This window comes from Schistocerca gregaria, unplaced genomic scaffold (genome assembly GCF_023897955.1).
Source record: "Schistocerca gregaria isolate iqSchGreg1 unplaced genomic scaffold, iqSchGreg1.2 ptg000224l, whole genome shotgun sequence".
NCBI lineage: Eukaryota > Metazoa > Arthropoda > Insecta > Orthoptera > Acrididae > Schistocerca > Schistocerca gregaria.
In genome coordinates this window covers 1,400,295-1,419,253 of record NW_026061744.1, presented here as the reverse complement: position 1 = coordinate 1,419,253, position 18,959 = coordinate 1,400,295, and positions in this window count along the sequence as shown.

Sequence of the window (18,959 nt, the reverse complement as noted above, 5' to 3'; positions counted from 1 at the left end):
GGAGGACGGACATATTCCAAGGGGGTAGGTAGACAGGCATCTACAGAGGGGGTTAGGTAGACAGTCTTATCAGAGGTGTATAGGTAGACAGACATCTTCTAAGGGGTTTGGTAGACCAACATTTCCTCCAACATTTCCTAAGGAGTGGCAGGTAGACAAACTTCTTCCGAGTGTGGGTGGGTATGTAGACAGACACCAGTAAGGAATTGTAGGCTGACAGACATCCTTTGTGATAGATGGTAGGTAGGCAGAAATATTCCGAAGGGAGGGTTGGAAAACATACATCTTCCAATGGAAGGGGGTAGGTAGTCATACATCTTCTGAGGGCTGGGTTTAGGTATACAGAGATCTTTCCAAGGGGGGGCAGGTAAGTCGACAGACATATACTCAGGGTAGGGGGATGAGAGACAGACATTTTCCGGGGGGGAGGGGGTAGGTAGACAGACATCTTCTGATGGTTGGGTAGGTAGACAGACATCTTCCGGGGTGGACAGCTAATCGGACATGGTTTGAGGGAGCTTAGGTAGACAGACATTTCCGATGGGGAGTGTAGGTAGACAGACATATTCTAAGGGTGGGGAGATGAGAGACATTTTCTAATGTGGAGATAGGTAGACAGACGTCTTCTGAGGGGTTGTAGGTAGACAGACATCTTCCAAGCGGGAGCTGTAGGTAGACAGACATCTTCAGAAGGAGATTGTAGGTTGATGGACATATTTTGTGCAGGTAATGATAGATAAACAAATTCCAAGGGGTGGTAGTTTAACAGACATCTTCCCAGGGGGGCTGAGTAGATAGACATACATCATCCAACGTGGGTAGACAGACATATTCCAGGTGGAGTAGACATCCTCCAAGGGGTAGACATCTTCGAATGGTGGTGAGGGTAGGTAGACATCCTATGAGAGTGGGGTTAGAGATTCTCTGAGAGGGAGGTGTAGATAGCTACCAAGAGTGGAGGTAGATAGACATATTCCGAGTGGGTGGGGGTTGGATAGAAATCTTCTGGGGGTTGAAATTTGGCAGTTGGTAGACTGGGCTTTTCTGAGACTGTGTTTGGAAGACATTTTCCGAGGTGGGAGGTAGACAGATATATTCCGAGGCAGTTGGTAGGTAGACAGACTAATTCCAGGGTGGTTGGTATGCTGACAGACATCTTCTGAGGGGGGGGGGGGGTAGACAGACATCGCCTGAGGGGCTGGAAGACACCTTCCAAAGTTTGGGGGTCTCTAGACATCTTCAGAGACAGGGGTAAACAACTTCCGAGTGGGGGGGCTGAGTAGGGGTTGGGATAGGTAGACAGACAAATTCCGAGAGGGCAGGTAGGTAGATAGACTTCTCCTTAGTGTGGGGGGGGGGGGGGGGTGTTGAGAGACATCTTTCAGGGTGATAGACATCTTACGAGGTGGGGAGAGAGTTTTTGTGGGGGTATAGATAGACATCTTCACAGGGTGAGGTAGGTGGACAAACATCTTCCTTAGGGGGGTGAGGTAGGCAGACATCTGACGAGGGGGCAGGTAGACAGACATCTCCTGTGGAGAGTTACGTAGACTGACATTTTATAAGGAGCAAGTAGGTAGAATTACATATTAGGTGGTGGGGCAATGAGAGACAGACAGCTTTCGATGGGGTAGAGGTAGTATGAAATCTTCCGATGTGGGAGGTGTAGGTAGATATCATCTGAGAGGGGTAGGTACACAGACATCTCCCGAGGGGTGGGGTAGGTAGACATTCATATTCTGTGGGGAGGGGTAGGTAGTCATACATATTCTAAGGGGGGGGGGGGGGGATTTAGGTAGACACACATATTCGAAGGGTGTGGGTAGGTACACAGACATCATCTGAGGGGGGAGGGGAGGTGCAGGTTGACAGAGATCTTCCATGGATGGGTAGCTCGGTAGATATCTTCTGAGGGGGATAGATAGGCATATTTCGAAGGTGGGGTAGATAGCCACCTTCCCAGGGGGGGAGGGGGGCAGATCATCATAGGTGTGACGTCACGTGAGCTGCACTGCTGTTGAAATAGCTTGTTAATGTTTTATAAATTTTAGACTTCATTTACGTATTTTAAAGTTTTTTTGTGTTATTATTTTTGCCGTAAAAGCAAATTATTAGTGGATATTCATTTATCTCAGTGTTTCTTCCTGTGGTATTGACTCGAGTGGTCTATTATGTGTAAGTGTGCTTCCATGGTTCGTCTAAGCCTCGCGCCTCATCAGCGTGTTTACATTTTGCGGCGTGCACTGCATCTGCAGCGGTTATAAGCTAAGTACTGACGAACTTGTTTGTGCTCTGTAATACGTTATTAAACTGAATAGATTGCAGTGGTGTTGCTTGCCATTTTTGGCGAAATAATGACTTAATAAACTCTTGTAATCGTTCGTTCGCTGTGTTTTATAGAGTTTTCAGTGTGTTGAAGTCGTTTAGTAAATTTCGTGCTTTAGTTTTCAACTGGCGTTTAGTTTAAATTTTTTGGTTTTAGCCAATAATTTTGTGAAGTTTTGCTGGTATTGGTATCGGCTGTGTTGTAGTAGTATTAATACAAGTAGCTGCTTTCTTAGTAGGCAGAGAATTTCGAGACCATAGTTGTTAGTTCTTAAATAGTGCTGCTTTTGTAACTGAACTTTGGTAACGTAGACGTATAGTTTTTTTTAGTAACTGTAAAATTTTATCGTGAGTGAGAAGTGATTGCTATGTCGTAGGTTTGTGAGTAGTGGATTAAGCTGTGGGATTTGTTCAAAGTATTTTCATTGGGGGGAATGCGGTGGGGAAGCCAGTGGTCATTTGAGGGTGATCCTGTCCTGGGAATGTAGAATCTGTAATAGAAACAAGTTAATAGAGGAGCAGGAGCGTAAGATCTGTGCCCTTCAGGTGCAGTTACAATGCGCAAAGGAGGAACTAGATAAGTTGAGGAGGGTGAAGGGTGCTGGGGAATGGGAACTGGCAGTTGACAAGAAGATAGATAGGAAAAGGAGGTAGTCAGACAGTTTTACTTTGCATACATGCAATAGATACGACAAACTGTCAAACTTGAGCGGAGAGGAGCCTCGTGTAGCTGTATATGGAGGTAACTTGCAGCCGTCCTCAGCAATTAGGAGGCCTAGGTTCTGCTGCTAGGTAGTTACCGGGTAGAGGTGTGGGCCAGCATTTGCAAGAAGTTTTGTGGAGTGAGTACCAGGTCACAAGCATTGTGAAGCCTAATGCAGGGTTGGCTCAGGTGGCTGAAAGCATAGGGGAGTTATGTAAGAATTTTACAAAGGAGGATCAGGTAGTTATAGTGGGTGGTGCTGGGAGCAGTCGCAATAGGGACAGGGGGTATGATGTCAGTGGTGACTTCGTTAAGATAGCTACTCAAACTGGTGGCACTAATGTGCTTTTCGTGCAACTGTTTCAGCATAATGATCGGCCACACCTTAATGCGGCTGTTGGGGGCGTAATTGTGGGGCTGGGGAGTGCAGTGATGGGAGAGGGCATGGATCACATCTCAGTGGTGCCAGTTGGGTCTATCAGTAGATGGGGTTTCACTAGGCATGGCCTGCACCTCAATAGGTATGCGAAGGAGAGGCTACCTAAGCTTATAGGTGACAGTGTAGTGGGTGGTGGTGGCGGTAGTGGTGTCACTCATGGAAAAATTCCTGTAGTATTTGGTGTTAGAGCTGCACCTTTTTAATACTGAAGTCAGCTGATTGGTATACCAGCTTAAAGGAAGTGCCTCTAAGGTTCAAAAATGGTTCTAATGGCTCTGAGCACTATGCAAATTAACACATGGGGTCATCAGTCGCCTAGAACTTAGAACTAATTAAACCTAACTAACCTAAGGACGTCACACACATCCATGCCCGAGGCAGGATTCGAACCTGCGACCGTAGCAGTCGCGCGGTTCCGAACTGAGCGCTTAGAACCGCAAGACCACCGCGGCCGGCGTGCCTCTAAGGGCTCTCCTCCAGAGGATGTAATGTTTCCAAGTAGAGAAGGAATTGGCATATTTCATCAGAATATAAGAGTTATTAGAGATAAAGTTAGTGAACTGCTAACAGATGTTAACGCTGAAATTATTTGTATATCAGAGCACCACTTCAATAAATTGATCATTTATAGGCTTCCTTTACCAGGCTACATATTACCTGGCTGTTTCTCAAGGAGTTCCTTGCGGGGTGGGGAGGTGTCTCCGTACATAAAAAAACAATACGTTATTTGAGTCCATAGACTTATCACGACACTGCACTGAACAGATATTTGAAAGTTGTGCAGCATTTGTTGAATTTAGTGAAACTCAACTTCTAATTGCTGGTGTTTATAGGGCCTCTAACTCAAACTACAGAGCATTTTTGCTTAAGCTAGAGAGGGTTCTTGATTCACTTTGTAGGAAGTACCAGAAAGTAGTTATATGTGGGGACTTCAATATTAATTTTGTATATGATTGTGCAAGAAAAAGGGGGGTTGGGTTGTTTGGGGAAGGAGACCAGACAGCGATGTCATTGGTCTCATCGGATTAGGGAAGGATGGGGAAGGAAGTCGGCCATGCCCTTTGAGAGGAACTAACCCAGAATTTGCCGGGAGTGATTTAGGGAAATCACGGAAAACCTGAATCAAGATGGCTGAACGCGGGACTGAACCGTCGTCCTCCCGAATGTGAGTCCAGTGCCTTAACCACTGCGCCACCTCGCTCGGTCCCAAGAAAAATGATGTTGGTAGATCTCCTAAATTCATATGATCTGATGCCAACTGTGTTTTTTTTTTTTTTCAAACTAGGGTGCAGGCGAATAGTAGCACAATTATAGACAATATTTTTATTCGTTCTTCAATACTAGATGGGCATCCTGTTAGTAAAAAAGGGAATGGCCTTTCAGACCATAATGCACAAATTTTAACACTAAAAGGTTTTTGTACTCAACCCAATGTCATATTTAGTTACAAAGAACGTAGGAAAGTCAATCCAACAGCAATAGAGTGTTTTTAAAACTTGTCAAGGAACAAGAGTGGCAAGATGTTTATAGTGCCAATAATACAGATGATAAATACAATGCTTTCCATGGCACATTTCTCATGCTCTTTGAGAGTTGTTTTCCATTAGAACATTCTGAATGGGGTACTAGCAGTAATAGACAGCACAGTTGGCTGACTAGTGGGATAATGATTTCATGTAGAACATAGGGCGAATTATATCAAAATGTTAGAAGTAGTCACAATCAAGCTAAATAAAAATTTAGTTTCAACAGGAAATCATACAAATTTCTTCGCAAATACCTTTCTGAGATTGACGTCTGAAATACTCCTCTGTGATACAAACAAGAGAGAGATTGAGTCAATAACTATATCACTGAAGACTAAGGACTCTCATGGATATGATGGAGTGCCTAGAAGCATATTAAAGTACTGTGCTGCACATGTTAGCCCTGTATTTAGCCATATCTGCAATTTTTCCTTTCGAGTTGGTCAGTTTCCTGACCGATTAAAGTACTCATCAGTAAAGCCGCTTTATGAAAAGGGAGAAAGAGATAATATAGATAATTTTAGACCTACTTCTATGCCATCAGTGTTTGCAAAAGTTACCGAAAAGGCTGTGCATGTAAGGTTAATTGATCACTTGATATCACACAATTTGCTGTCAAATGAACAGTTCGGTTTTAGAAGCCGTCTGACAACTGAAAATGCTGTATTCTGGCGTACAGACGTACTTTTATGCAAAATCGTAAGGTCCTAGCTCTTGTCCAATGCACCAAAGCCGACAAATAAGGGAATAACCGATAACTAAATCTTGAATAGTACTGCTTCTTACTGGCTACTACATCTTCTTAGAAGATATTTCTGTGTTATAATATGATGTTTTCAGTTTTCTCCGCATACCGCAACACGCGACATAATTTTGCAGACGATAAATGTAACCGTTTCAGAGAGAAAAGCGGCCAATGTGAAGATGTGGCAATAAAGTCGATTCGATAGCAAATGACGAAAGCGGGCGGATTTCTGAAGTTTTTACTACGTATGAACAGTTTCCACATTCTCCCGTGCAACGTGGTTTCCAGACGTGGTTTCATGCTGAATCTTTAGGTCGTCGGTCATGTGCAATGTACCAAAGCCGGCAAATAAGTGAATAACCGATAACTAAAACTTGACTACTACTGCTTGTTACTGGCCGATAACATCTTCTTAGAAGCTTCTTCTGTGTTCTACTATGGTGCTTTTAGTGTCTCCGCATACAGCGGCAAGAGACATAACTTTGCAGACGATGTATGTGACCGATTCAGAGAGAAAATCGACCAATATGACGATCTGGCGTTAAGTCGATTCTTTTGGCAAATGACGAAAACGGGCGGATTTCTCATGGTGTTACTACATATGAAAGCTTTTCTCATTCTCCCGTGCAACGTGGCGTACAGACGTACTTTCATGCAAAATCTTAAGAACTTAGCTCATGTCCAATGTACCAAAGCCGGCAAATAAGTGAATAAACCGATATTTAAACTTGAATAGTACTGCTTCTTATTGGCTATTACATCTTCTTAGAAGCTTTTTCTGTGTTCTAATATGATGTTTTCAGTTTTTTCTACATACCGCAACACGCGACATAATTTTGCAGCCGCTAAATGTAACCGTTTCAGAGAGAAAAGCGGCCAATATGACGATCTGACATTAAGTCGATTGGATGGAAAATGTCGAAAACGGGCGGATTTCTCATGTTGTTACTACATATGAACATTTTTTATATTCTCCCGTGCAACGTGGCGTAGAGACGTACTTTCATGCAAAATCTTAAGGTCGTAGCTCATGTCCAATGCACCAAAGCCGACAAATAAGGGAATAACCGATAACTAAATCTTGAATAGTACTGCTTCTTACTGGCTACTACATCTTCTTAGAAGATATTTCTGTGTTATAATATGATGTTTTCAGTTTTCTCCGCATACCGCAACACGCGACATAATTTTGCAGACGATAAATGTAACCGTCTCAGAGAGAAAAGCGGCCAATGTGAAGATGTGGCAATAAAGTCGATTCGATAGCAAATGACGAAAGCGGGCGGATTTCTGAAGTTTTTACTACGTATGAACAGTTTCCACATTCTCCCGTGCAACGTGGTTTCCAGACGTGGTTTCATGCTGAATCTTTAGGTCGTCGGTCATGTGCAATGTACCAAAGCCGGCAAATAAGTGAATAACCGATAACTAAAACTTGACTACTACTGCTTGTTACTGGCCGATAACATCTTCTTAGAAGCTTCTTCTGTGTTCTACTATGGTGCTTTTAGTGTCTCCGCATACAGCGGCAAGAGACATAACTTTGCAGACGATGTATGTGACCGATTCAGAGAGAAAATCGACCAATATGACGATCTGGCGTTAAGTCGATTCTTTTGGCAAATGACGAAAACGGGCGGATTTCTCATGGTGTTACTACATATGAAAGCTTTTCTCATTCTCCCGTGCAACGTGGCGTACAGACGTACTTTCATGCAAAATCTTAAGAACTTAGCTCATGTCCAATGTACCAAAGCCGGCAAATAAGTGAATAAACCGATATTTAAACTTGAATAGTACTGCTTCTTATTGGCTATTACATCTTCTTTGAAGCTTTTTCTGTATTCTAATATAATGTTTTCAGTTTTTTCCGCATACCGCAACACGCGACATAATTTTGCATACGATAAATGTAACCGTTTCAGAGAGAAAAGCGGCCTATGTTACGATCTGGCATTAAGTCGATTCGAACGCAAATGACGAAAACGGGCGGATTTCTCATGTTGTTACTATTATGTACAACTTTGTCATTCTCCCGTGCAACGTGGCGTACAGACGTAATTTCATGCAAAATCTTAAGGTTATAGCTCACGTCCAATGCACCAAAGCTTGCAAATAAGTGAATAACCGATAGCAAAAACTTGAAAGTACTGCTCCTACTTTCGATTACATCTTCTTAGAAGCTTTTTTTGTTTTCTAATAAGATGTTTTCAGTTTTTTCCGCATATTGCAATACGCGACATACATTTCCAGACGATAAATGTAACTGTTTCAGAGAGAAAAGCAGCCAATGTGAAGATGTTGCAATAAAATTGATTCGGTAGCAAATGAAGAAAGCGGGCGGTTTTCTCCAGTTTTTACTACATATGAACAGTTTCCACATTCCCCCGTGCAATGTGGTTTCCAGACGTCGTTTCATGCAAAATCTTTACGTCGTCAGTCATGTCCAATGTACCAAAGGCGGCAAATAAGTGAATAACCGATAACTAAAACTTGAATAGTACTGCTTCTTATTGCCGATTACATCTTCTTAGAAGCTTTTTCTGTGTTCTAATATGATGTTTTCAGTTCTTTTCCGCATATTGCAACACACGACATAAATTTCCAGACGGTAAATGTAACCTTTTCAGTGAGAAAAGCGGCCAATATGACGCTCTATCATTAATTCGATTCGATGGCAAATGTCGAAAACGGGCGGATTTTTCATGTGGTTACTACATGTGAACACTTTTCACATCCTCCTGTGCATCGTGGTTTCCAGACGTCGTTTCATGCAAAATCATTAGGTCGTCGGTCATGTCCAATGTACCAAAGCCGGCAAATATGTGAATAACTGATAACTAACACTTGAATATCACTGCTTGTTACTGGCCGATTACATTTTCTTAGAAGCATCCTCTGTGTTCTACTATTTTGCCTTTAGTGTCTGCGCATACCGCGGCAATCGAAGTAACTTTGCAGACGATGAATGTAACAGTTTCAAAGAGAAAAGCGGCCAATGTGACGATCTGGCATTAAGTCGATTCGAAGGATAATGTCGAAAACGGTCGGATTTCTCATGTGGTTACTACATATGAACATCTTTTACATTCACCCGTGCAACGTGGCGTACAGACGTACTCTCATGCAAAATCTTAAGGTCCTTGCTCATGTCCAATGCACCAAGGCGGAAAATAAGTGAATAACCGATAACTAAAGCTTGTATATTACTGCTTCCTACTTTCGATTACATCTGCTTAGAAGCTTTTTCTGTGTTCTAATATAATGTTTTCAGTTTTTTCCGCATATTGCAATAAGCGACATAAATTTCCAGGCGATAAATGTAACTGTTTCAGAGAGAAAAGCGGCCAATGTGAAGATCTGGTAATACTTTCGATTCGATAGCAAACGACGAAAGCGATTGAATTCCTCAGGTTATTACTACGTATGAACACTTTCCACATTCTCCCGTGCAACGTGGCGTACAGACGTACTTTCATGCAAAATCTTAAGGTCCTAGTTCATGTCCAACCGTGCGACTGCTAAGGTCGCAGGTTCGAATCCTGCCTGGGGCATGGATGTGTGTGATCTCCTTAGGTGCGTTAGGTTTAAGTAGTTCTAAGTTGTAGGGGACTAATGATCTCAGCAGTTGAGTCCCATTGTGCTCAGAGCCATTTAAACTGATGTCCAATGCACCAAAGCCGGCAAATTAGTAAATAACCGATAGCTAAAACGTGAATAGTACTGCTTCCTACATTCGATTACATCTTCTTAGAAGCTTTTTTCGTGATCTAATATGATTTTTTCAGTTTTTTCCTCATATTGCAATACGCGACATACATTTCCAGACGATAAATGTAATTGTGTCAGAGAGAAAAGCTGCCAATGTGAAGATGTGGCAATATAACAGATTCGGTAGCAAATGACGTAAGCTGGCGGTTTTCTGTAGTTTTTACTACATATGAACAGTTTCCACATTCCCCCGTGCAAAGTGGTTTCCAGACGTCGTTTCATGCAAAACTTTAGGTCGTCGGTCATGTCCAATGTACCAAAGGCGGAAAATAAGTGAATAACCGATAGCTAAAACTTGAATAGTACTGCTTCTTACTTGCGATTACATCTTCTTAGAAGCTTTTACTGTGTTCTAATATGATGTTTTCAGTTTTTTCCTCATACCGGAAAACACGTCAAAATTTTGCAGATGATAAATGTAACCGTTTCAGAAACAAAAGCGGCCAATGTGAAGATGTTGCAATAAAATAGATTCAGTTGCAAATGACGAACGCGGGCATTTTTCTCTAGTTTTTACTACATATGAACAGTTTCCACATTCCCCCGTGCAATGTGGTTTCCAGACGTCGTTTCATGCAAAATCTTTAGGTCTTCGGTCATGTCCAATGTACCAAAGGTGGCAAATATGTGAATAACCGACAACTAAATCTTGAATAGTGCTGCTTCTTATTGGCGATTACATCTTCGTAGAATGTGCTTCTGTATTATACTATGTTGCTTTTGTGTCTCCACATACTGCGGCAAGCGACATATCTTTGCAGACGATGAATGTCTTTACTACATATGAACACTTTTCACATTTTCATGTGCAACGCGTCTGCTAGACCTCCCCTCATGCAAAATCTTAAGGTACTAACTCATGTACAAGGCACCAAAGTCGGCTAAATATTCAATTTTCGGTAATTAAAACTTGAATTGTATTGCTTCTTGCCGGCTACTACATCAACTTAGAAGCTTCTTCTGTGTTCTACTATGGTGCTTTTAGTGTCTCCGCATACCTCAGAACGCAACATAGCTTTGCACACGATAAATGTAACCGTTTCAGAGAGAAGAGCAGCCAATGTGACGATCTGGCATAAAGTAGATTCGATAGCAAATGACGAAAACGAACGAATTTCTCTGGTTTTTACTACATATGAACACTCTTCACATTCTCCCATGCAACGTGGCTGCTAGTCCTCCCTTCATGCAAAATCTTAAAGTTCTAGCTCATGTCTAAGGCACCAAAGCCGGCTAAAATATCACAAGTCGATAACTGATTTTGAGTCGTACTGCTTCTTACTGGTTATTAATTCAACTTAAAAGCTTCTTCTGTGTTCTACTATGGTACTTTTAGTGTCTCCGCATTCCGCAGCACGCGACATAGTTTTGCACACGGTAAATGTAACCGTTTCATACAGAAGAGCGGCAAATGTGACTATCTGACACTAAGTCGATTCGATAGCAAATGACGAAAACGGACGGATCTCTTACGTTTTTACTACATATGAATTCTTTTCACATTCTCCCGTACAACGGGCTGATAGTCCTCCCTTCATGCAACATCTTAAGGTTCTTGCTCATGTCCAAGGCACCAAAACCGGCTAAAAAATCCAAAATCGATAACTAAAACTTAAATTGTACTGCTTCTTACTGTCTATTACATAAACTTAGAAGTTTCTTCTGTGTTCCACTACTGTGCTTTCAGTGTATCCGCATATCGCAGCACGCGACATAGCTTTGCACACGATACATGTAACCGTTTCAGAGAGAAGTGTGGCCAAAGTAAGGATCTGACATTAAGTCGATTCAATAGCAAATGACGAAAACGGGCGGATTTCTCAGGTTTTTACTACATATGAACACTCTTCACATTGTCCCGTGCAACGTGGCTGCTAGTCCTCCATTCATGAAAAATCTTAATGTCCAAGCTCATGTCCAAGGCACCAAAGCCGGCTAAAAAGTCAAAAATCGATAACTAAACTTGAGTTGTACTGCTTCTTACTTGCTGTTACATCAACTTATAATCTTATTCTGTGTTCTACTATGGTGCTTTTAGTGTCTCCGCATATCGCAGCACGCAACATAGCTTTGCACACGATAAATGTAACCGTTTCAGAGAGAATAGCGGCCAATGTGACCATCTGACATTAACTCGATTCGATAGCAAATGACGAAACGGGCAGATTTATTAGGTTGTTTCTACATATGAACACTTTTCATATTCCCACGCGCAACGTGGCTGCTAGTCCTCCCTTCATGCAACATCTTAAGGTACTAACTCATGTCCAAGTCACCAAAATAGGCTAGTGAGTCAATAATCGGTAACTAAAACTAGAATTGTAGTACTCCTTACTACCCGATTATATCAACTTAGAAACTTTTTCTGTGTACGACCATGATTCATTTAGTGTCTCCGCATACTTCAAAACGCTACATAGTTTGGAAGACGATAAATAAAACCGTTTCAGAGATAAGAGCCTCCAATGATTCGATCGTTCATTAAGTCGATTCGATAGCAAATGAAGAAAACGGGAGGATTTCTGAGGGTTTTACTACATATGAACACCTTTCACATTCTCCCTTGCAACGTGGCTGCTATTCCTCCATTCATACAAAATTTTAAGGTCCTAGCTAATGTCCAAGGCACCAAAGCCGGCTAAAAAGTCAAAAATCAATAACTAAAACTTGAATTGTAAAGCTTCTTACTGGCTATTACATCACCTTAGAAGCTTCTTCTGTGTTCTACTATGGGGCTTTTAGTGTCTCCGCATTCTGCAGCACGCGACATAGCTTTGCACACGATAAACGTAACCGTTTCAGGGAGAAGAGGAGCCAATGTGACGATCTGACATTAAGACGATTCGATAGCAAGTGAAGAAAACGGGCCGATTTCTTAGGTTTTTACTACATATGAACAATTTTCACATTCTCCCGTGCAACGTTGCTGCTGGTCCTCCCTTCATGCATAATATTAAGGCCCTAGCTCATGTCCAAGGCACCAAAGCCGCCTTAAAAGTAAAAAATCGTTAACTAAAACTTGAATTGTACTGCTTCATATTGGCTATTACATCAACGTAGAAGCTTCTTCTGCAGTCTACTGTGGTGCATTTAGTGTCTCCGCATTCCGCAGCACGCGACATAGCTTTTCACACGTTAAATGTAACCGTTTTAGAGAGAATAGCGGCCAATGTGACCATCTGCCATTAAGTCGATTCGATAGGAAATGACGAAAACAGGCAGATTTATTAGGTTGTTACTACATATGAACACTTTTCAGATTCTCCCGTGCAACGTGGCTGCTAGTCCTCCCTTCATGCAAAATCGTAAGGACCTAGCTCACGTCCAAGGCACCAAAGCCGGCTTAAAAGTCAAAAATCGATAAATAAAACTTGAATTGTACCGTTTCTTACTGGTTATTACATCAACTTAGGAGCTCCTTCTGTGTTTTACTATGGTGCTTTTAGTGTCTCCGAATTCCGCATCACGCCACATAGTTTTGCACACGATAAATGTAACCGTATCAGAGAGAAGAGCGGCCAATGTGACCATCTGACATTAAGACGATTCGATAGCAAATGACGAAAACGGGCGGATTTCCTAGGTTTTTACTACATATGAACACTCTCCACATTCTCCCGTGCAACATGGCTGCTAGTCCTCCGTTCATAAAAATTCTAAAGGTCCTAGCGCATGTCCAAGTAACCTAAGCCGGCTAAAAATTCAATAATCGATAGCTAAAACTATTATTTTACTGCTTCTTACTGCCTATTACATCAACTTAGAAGCTTCTTCTGTGTTCTACTATGGTGCTTTTAGATTCTCCGCATTCCGCAGCACGCGACATAGCTTTGCACACGATAAATGTAACCGTTTCAGAGAGAAGAGCGGTTAACGTGACGATATGACATTGAGTCGATTTGATAGCAGATGACGAAAACAGGCGGATTTCTTAGGTTTTTACTACATATGAACGCTTTTTACATTCTCCCGTGCAACGTGGCAGCTAGGCGTCCCTTCATGCAAAATCTTAGGGTCCTAGCTCATGTCCAAGGCACCAAAGCCGGCTAAAAAGTCAAAAATCGTTAACTAAAACTTATAATTGTCCTGCTTCTTATTGGCTATTACATAAACTTAGAAGCTTCTTCTGTGTTCTACTATGGTTCTTGTAGTGTCTCCGCATTCCGCAGCACGCGACATAGCTTTGCAGACGTTAAATTTAACCGTTTCAGAGAGAAGAGTGGCCAGTGTGACGATCTGACATTAAGTCGATTCGATAGCAAATGACGAAAACGAGCGGATTTCTTAGGTTTTTACTACATGCGATCTCTTTTCACATTCTCCAGTGCAACGTGGCTGTTAGTCCTCCCTTCATGCGAAATATTAAGATCCTACCTCATGTCCAAGGCACCAAAGCCGGCTAAAAATTCAAAAATCGATAGCTAAATTTCAGTTCTTCTGCTTCTTACTGGCTATTACATCAACTTAGAAGCTTTTTCTGTGTTCTACTATGGTGCTTTTAGTGTCTCCGCATATCGCAGCACGCAACATAGCTTTGCACACGATAAATGTAACCGTTTCAGAGAGAAGAGCGGCCAATGTGACGATCTGATATAAAGTCGAATCGATGGCAAATGACGAAAACAAGCGGATTACTTAGTTTTTTACTACATTCGATCACTTTTCACATTCTCCCGTGCGAGATGGCTGCTAGGCCTCCCTTCATGCAAAATCGTAAGGTCCTAGCTCATGTCCAAGGCACCAAATCCGGCTGTAAAGTCAACAATCGATAATTAAAACTTGTATTGTACTGCTTCTTACTGGTTATTACATCAACTTAGAAGCTCCTTCTGTGTTCTACATTGTGCTTTAATGTCTCCGAGTTTCGCAGCACGCAACAAAGCTTTGCGCACGATAAATGTAACCGTTTCAGATAGAAGAGCGGCCAATGTGACGATCAGACATTAACTCGATTCGAAAGCAAATGACGAAAACGGTCGGATTTCTTTGGTTTTTACTACATATGAACACTCTCCACATTCTCCCATGCAAGGTGTTAGCTAGTCCTCCCTTCATGCAAAATCTTAAGGTCCTAGCTCATGTCAAAGTCACCAAAGCCCCTTAAAAAGGCAAAAATCGATAACTAAACTTTAATTGTACTGCTTCTTACAGGCAATTACATCAACTTCGAAGCTTCTTCTGTGCTCTACTAAGGTGCTTTTAGTGTCTCCGCATATCACAGCACGCGACAAAGATTTGCACACGATAAATGTAACTGTTTCAGAGAGAAAAGCTGCCAATTTGACGATCTGACATTAAGTCGATTCGATAGCAAATGACGAAAACGGGCAGATTTCTCAGGTTTTTACTACATATGAACAATTTTCACATTCTGCTGTGCAACGTTTCTGCTAGTCCTCCCTTCATGCAAAATCGTAAGGTCCTAGCTCATGTCCAAGGCACCGAAGCCGGCTAAAAAGTCAAAAATCGATAACTAAATTTTATTTGTACTGCTTCTTACTGGCCATTACATCAACTTAGAAGCTTCTTCTGTGTTCTACTATGGTGCTTTTAATGTCTCCGTATATCGCAGCACGCGACATAGCTTTGCACGCGATAAATGTAACCGTTTCACAGAGAAGAGCGGCCAATGTGACTATATGACATTTAGTTGATTCGATAGCAAATGACGAAAACGGGCGGATTTCTTAGGTTTTTACTACATATGAACACTTTTCACATTCTTTCGTGCAACGTTGGTGCTAGTCCTCCCTTCATGCAAAATCTTAAGGTCCTACCTCATTTGCAAGGCGCCAAAGCCGGCTAAAAAGCCAAAAATCGAAAACTAAATTTTAATTGTACTGCTTTATACTGGCTATTACTTCAACTTAGAAGCTTCTTCTCTGTTCTACTATGGTTCTTTTAGTGTCTCCGCATTTCGCAGCTCGCGACTTAGCTTTGCACAAGATAAATGTAACCGTTTCAGAGCGGAGAGCGGCCAATGTGACGATCTGACTTTAAGTCGATTCGATAGCAAATTTATTTATTTATTTATTTATTTATTTATTTAACCTGACAAGATTAGGGCCATCAGTCCCTCTCTTACATCTAACCAGGCATTCTACTTATTTTACAGTCATATGTTGTAGTAGGCATGTTAAACTACATCTAATACAAAAAGTGAGATAAACAATTAGAAAGGTACACCTCGAAAAATACATTATTGAAGAGAAAGATTTCAGATAGGAGTGCTGGCAGCAGGGAGTGTGGGGGGAACTCATGGTGAAGGGAGGAGAGGAATAGAGGGACATGATGAAACATAATTAAGGAAAATATAAAGGAAAAGAAGACTGCGTGGCTAATAGAGATAGATGAAGAGGAAGGCATCTCAGAAGCAAGATAGGAGACGCTAGCTTTGCTATTTGACATATGAGAGGATTGGCCTTGCACATTAATTTTGTGGAGAATTTTCATGCGGATGATAGTAGGAAATGCTTCAACTTCTTCTTAAAAGCAACAGGAGATTGAATTTTCCTCAAGGTGAGGGGCAGTTTGTTCCAGAGGCGAACAGCGGCAACTGAGAAGGAGTTTGCAAAAGTTTTTGTTTTGTGAGTGGGCACAGCTAGGATACCAGATAAGAGCGACCTCGTGTTTCGATTATGATGGCATTACACGTTTTTAATCTCTGAAGCTAGGTACTGGGGTGCTTGCGCGACGAGGAGTCGGTGAAGTAGACATATAGAGTGGTAGTCACGCAGTTTGTCCGGCCGCAGCCACCCTAGCTCGGAGTATGAAGCACTAACATGATCATATCGGCGAATGTTGCAGGTGTAACGCACACAGGCATTCATGGTTAGCTCTAGCCGTCTTTTGTTTTCACTACTCATGCCTTGTTGAATCACATCACAATAGTGGAGGTTCGGTAGAACGAGTGCTTGCACGAGCTGGCGTTTCAAGTTCTGTGGGAATATGTTCCGAAACTTTTTGAGAGCATAGAGAGAAGCAGACGTCTTTCGGCACACTGCGACTGTATTCTCCGCCCAGTTGAGATGCTCGTCCAAAGTTACACCCAAGTTTTTCACTGTTTTCTGATATGGTATTGGAGTACCTTCGAGCAGAATAGGAGGTAGCCGTTCGCGGAAATCTGAACTTATTAATTTCTGATGGGCTATTAAGATTACTTGCGTCTTTTTTGCGTTTAATTTAAGCCCCTGGTTTTTCGCCCATGTCACTACTGAAGACAGATCATCATTCATCAGAGCGATTGCAGTGTTTACGTCTTCAGGTCTGACGCTTAGGTAGAGCTGGAGGTCGTCGGCATATGTTTACAGGAGGACAAAACCGATGAAAACAACAGTGGTCCTAAGACTGATCCTTGTGGCACTCCCGAAGAAACATGTTTCGAGGAAGATTTTTCATTTGCGCAGACAACACATTGCTGTCTGTCTTTTAAGTAGCTTTCAAACCATCTCATTGCACTATCAGAGAAATTAAGCTGTTGCATTTTTCTGAGTAATATGTCAAAGTTAACAGTGTCAAAAGCTTTGCTGAAGTCCAGTAGCGTCAATACTGTTGCCTTTCGATTGTCGATGGCATATTTCATTTCATCAGTTACTTTAATTAGAGCAGTGTTTGTGCTGTGATGTTTACGGAAACCAGATTGAAATTTGTTATATAGACTGAATTCATGCAAGTGTTCAGTGATTTGGTCATGAACAATATATTCAAGTGCTTTGGAAACAGCTGGCTGTATGCTAATTGGTCGGTAATAACTAGGCAGTTGCGGGTTTTCGATCTTAAAGATGGGTCGAATTATGCTTCTTTTCCATGCAGTGGGGTATATTCCGTTCACGAGGGAAAAATTAAATATGTCAGTTAAGACAGGTACTAAGATATCGGCAACATTCTTAATCATGGTTATACCGATAATGTCGTTGCCTATTGCATCAGAAGAGATTCTCATTATTGCTATTCTTGCCGTATTTGTTGTTACATGTTTTAGATGGAAGGTATCGTTGTTAGTTATCCTGTTTGGGGATTCTTGTGGACGGTAATTATCAGCCGTGCTGGTAATCAGAGGTGCAGAGAAGAATTCATTTAATTCGTTAGCTGACACATGAAAAGTAGTTTCCGATTTTGCCTTTCCGACCCCCAAGCTACGGAGATTCTTCCATAGAGTCGTGGGTGTCAGATCGCTGCATACAAGGGAGCGAGCGTGCCTGATTTTGGCATTGCGAATGCATTGTTTCACTCTGTTCCGTAGCTTTCTATAATCTTCGAAACGCTCGGTTTTCGGATCTGCCTTGAAACGCCTGTGGGCAGCATCATTATTAGTCATCCTTTGACGTAATTCAGCTGTCAGTCATGGAGCAGGAGATTTTCTTACACGGACTGTGTGCGCAGGTGCATGTTTGTCATAGAGGGCAAAGAGTTTAGCACCAAGTTCATTAATTTTGCCGTAGATTGAAGGTTCTCTGATTATTTGAGGCCATGAGATTTCTGAGCAATCGGCTGTTAGAGCGTCAAGGTCAATACTTTTCATGTTCCTACAAGTTATGTAACGCGTAAAGTCAAAAATCGATAAATAAATTTGAATTGTACTGCTCCTTACTGGCTGTTACATCAACGTAGAATCTTCTTCTGTATTCTACTATGGTGCTTTTTGTGTCTCCGCATATCGCAGCACGCGACATAGCGTTGCACACGATAAATGTAACCGTTTCAGAGTGTAGAGCAGCCAATGCGACGATCTGACATAAACTCGATTCGATAGCAAATGACGAAAACGGGCCGATTTCTTATGTTTTTACTACATATGAATATTTTTCACATACTACCGTGCAACGTGGCTGCATGCAAAATCTTAAGTTCCTAGCTCATGTCCAGTGCCCCAAAGCCGGCTAAAAAGTACAAAATCGATAACTTGAATTGCACTGCTTCTTACTGGCTAGTACATCAACTTAGAAGTTTCTTCTGTGTTCTACTATGGTGCTTTTAGTGTCTCCGCATTCCGCAGTACACGACATAGCTTTGCACACGATAAATGTAACCGTTTCAGAGAGAAGAGCGGCCATTGTGGCGATCTGGTATTTCGTCGATTCGATAGTAGATGCCGAAAACGGGAGGATTTCTTAAGTTTTTACTACATATGATCAGTTTTCACACATTCTCGTGTAACGTGGCTCCCAGACCTCGTTTCATGCAAAATCGTAACGTCGTCAGTCATATCCCTGGCGCCATAGGCGGCTAATAATTCAATAATCGATATCTAAAACTTGAATTGTACTGCTTCTTACTGGCCGATTACATCAACTTAGAGCCGGCCGCGGTGGTCAAGAAGTTCAGGCGCTCAGTCCGGAACCGCGGGACTGCTACGCTCGGAGGTTCGAATCCTGCTCGGGCATGGATGTGTTTAATGTCCTTAGGTTAGTTAGGTTTAAGGAGTTCTACGCTCTAGGGGACTGATGAAAA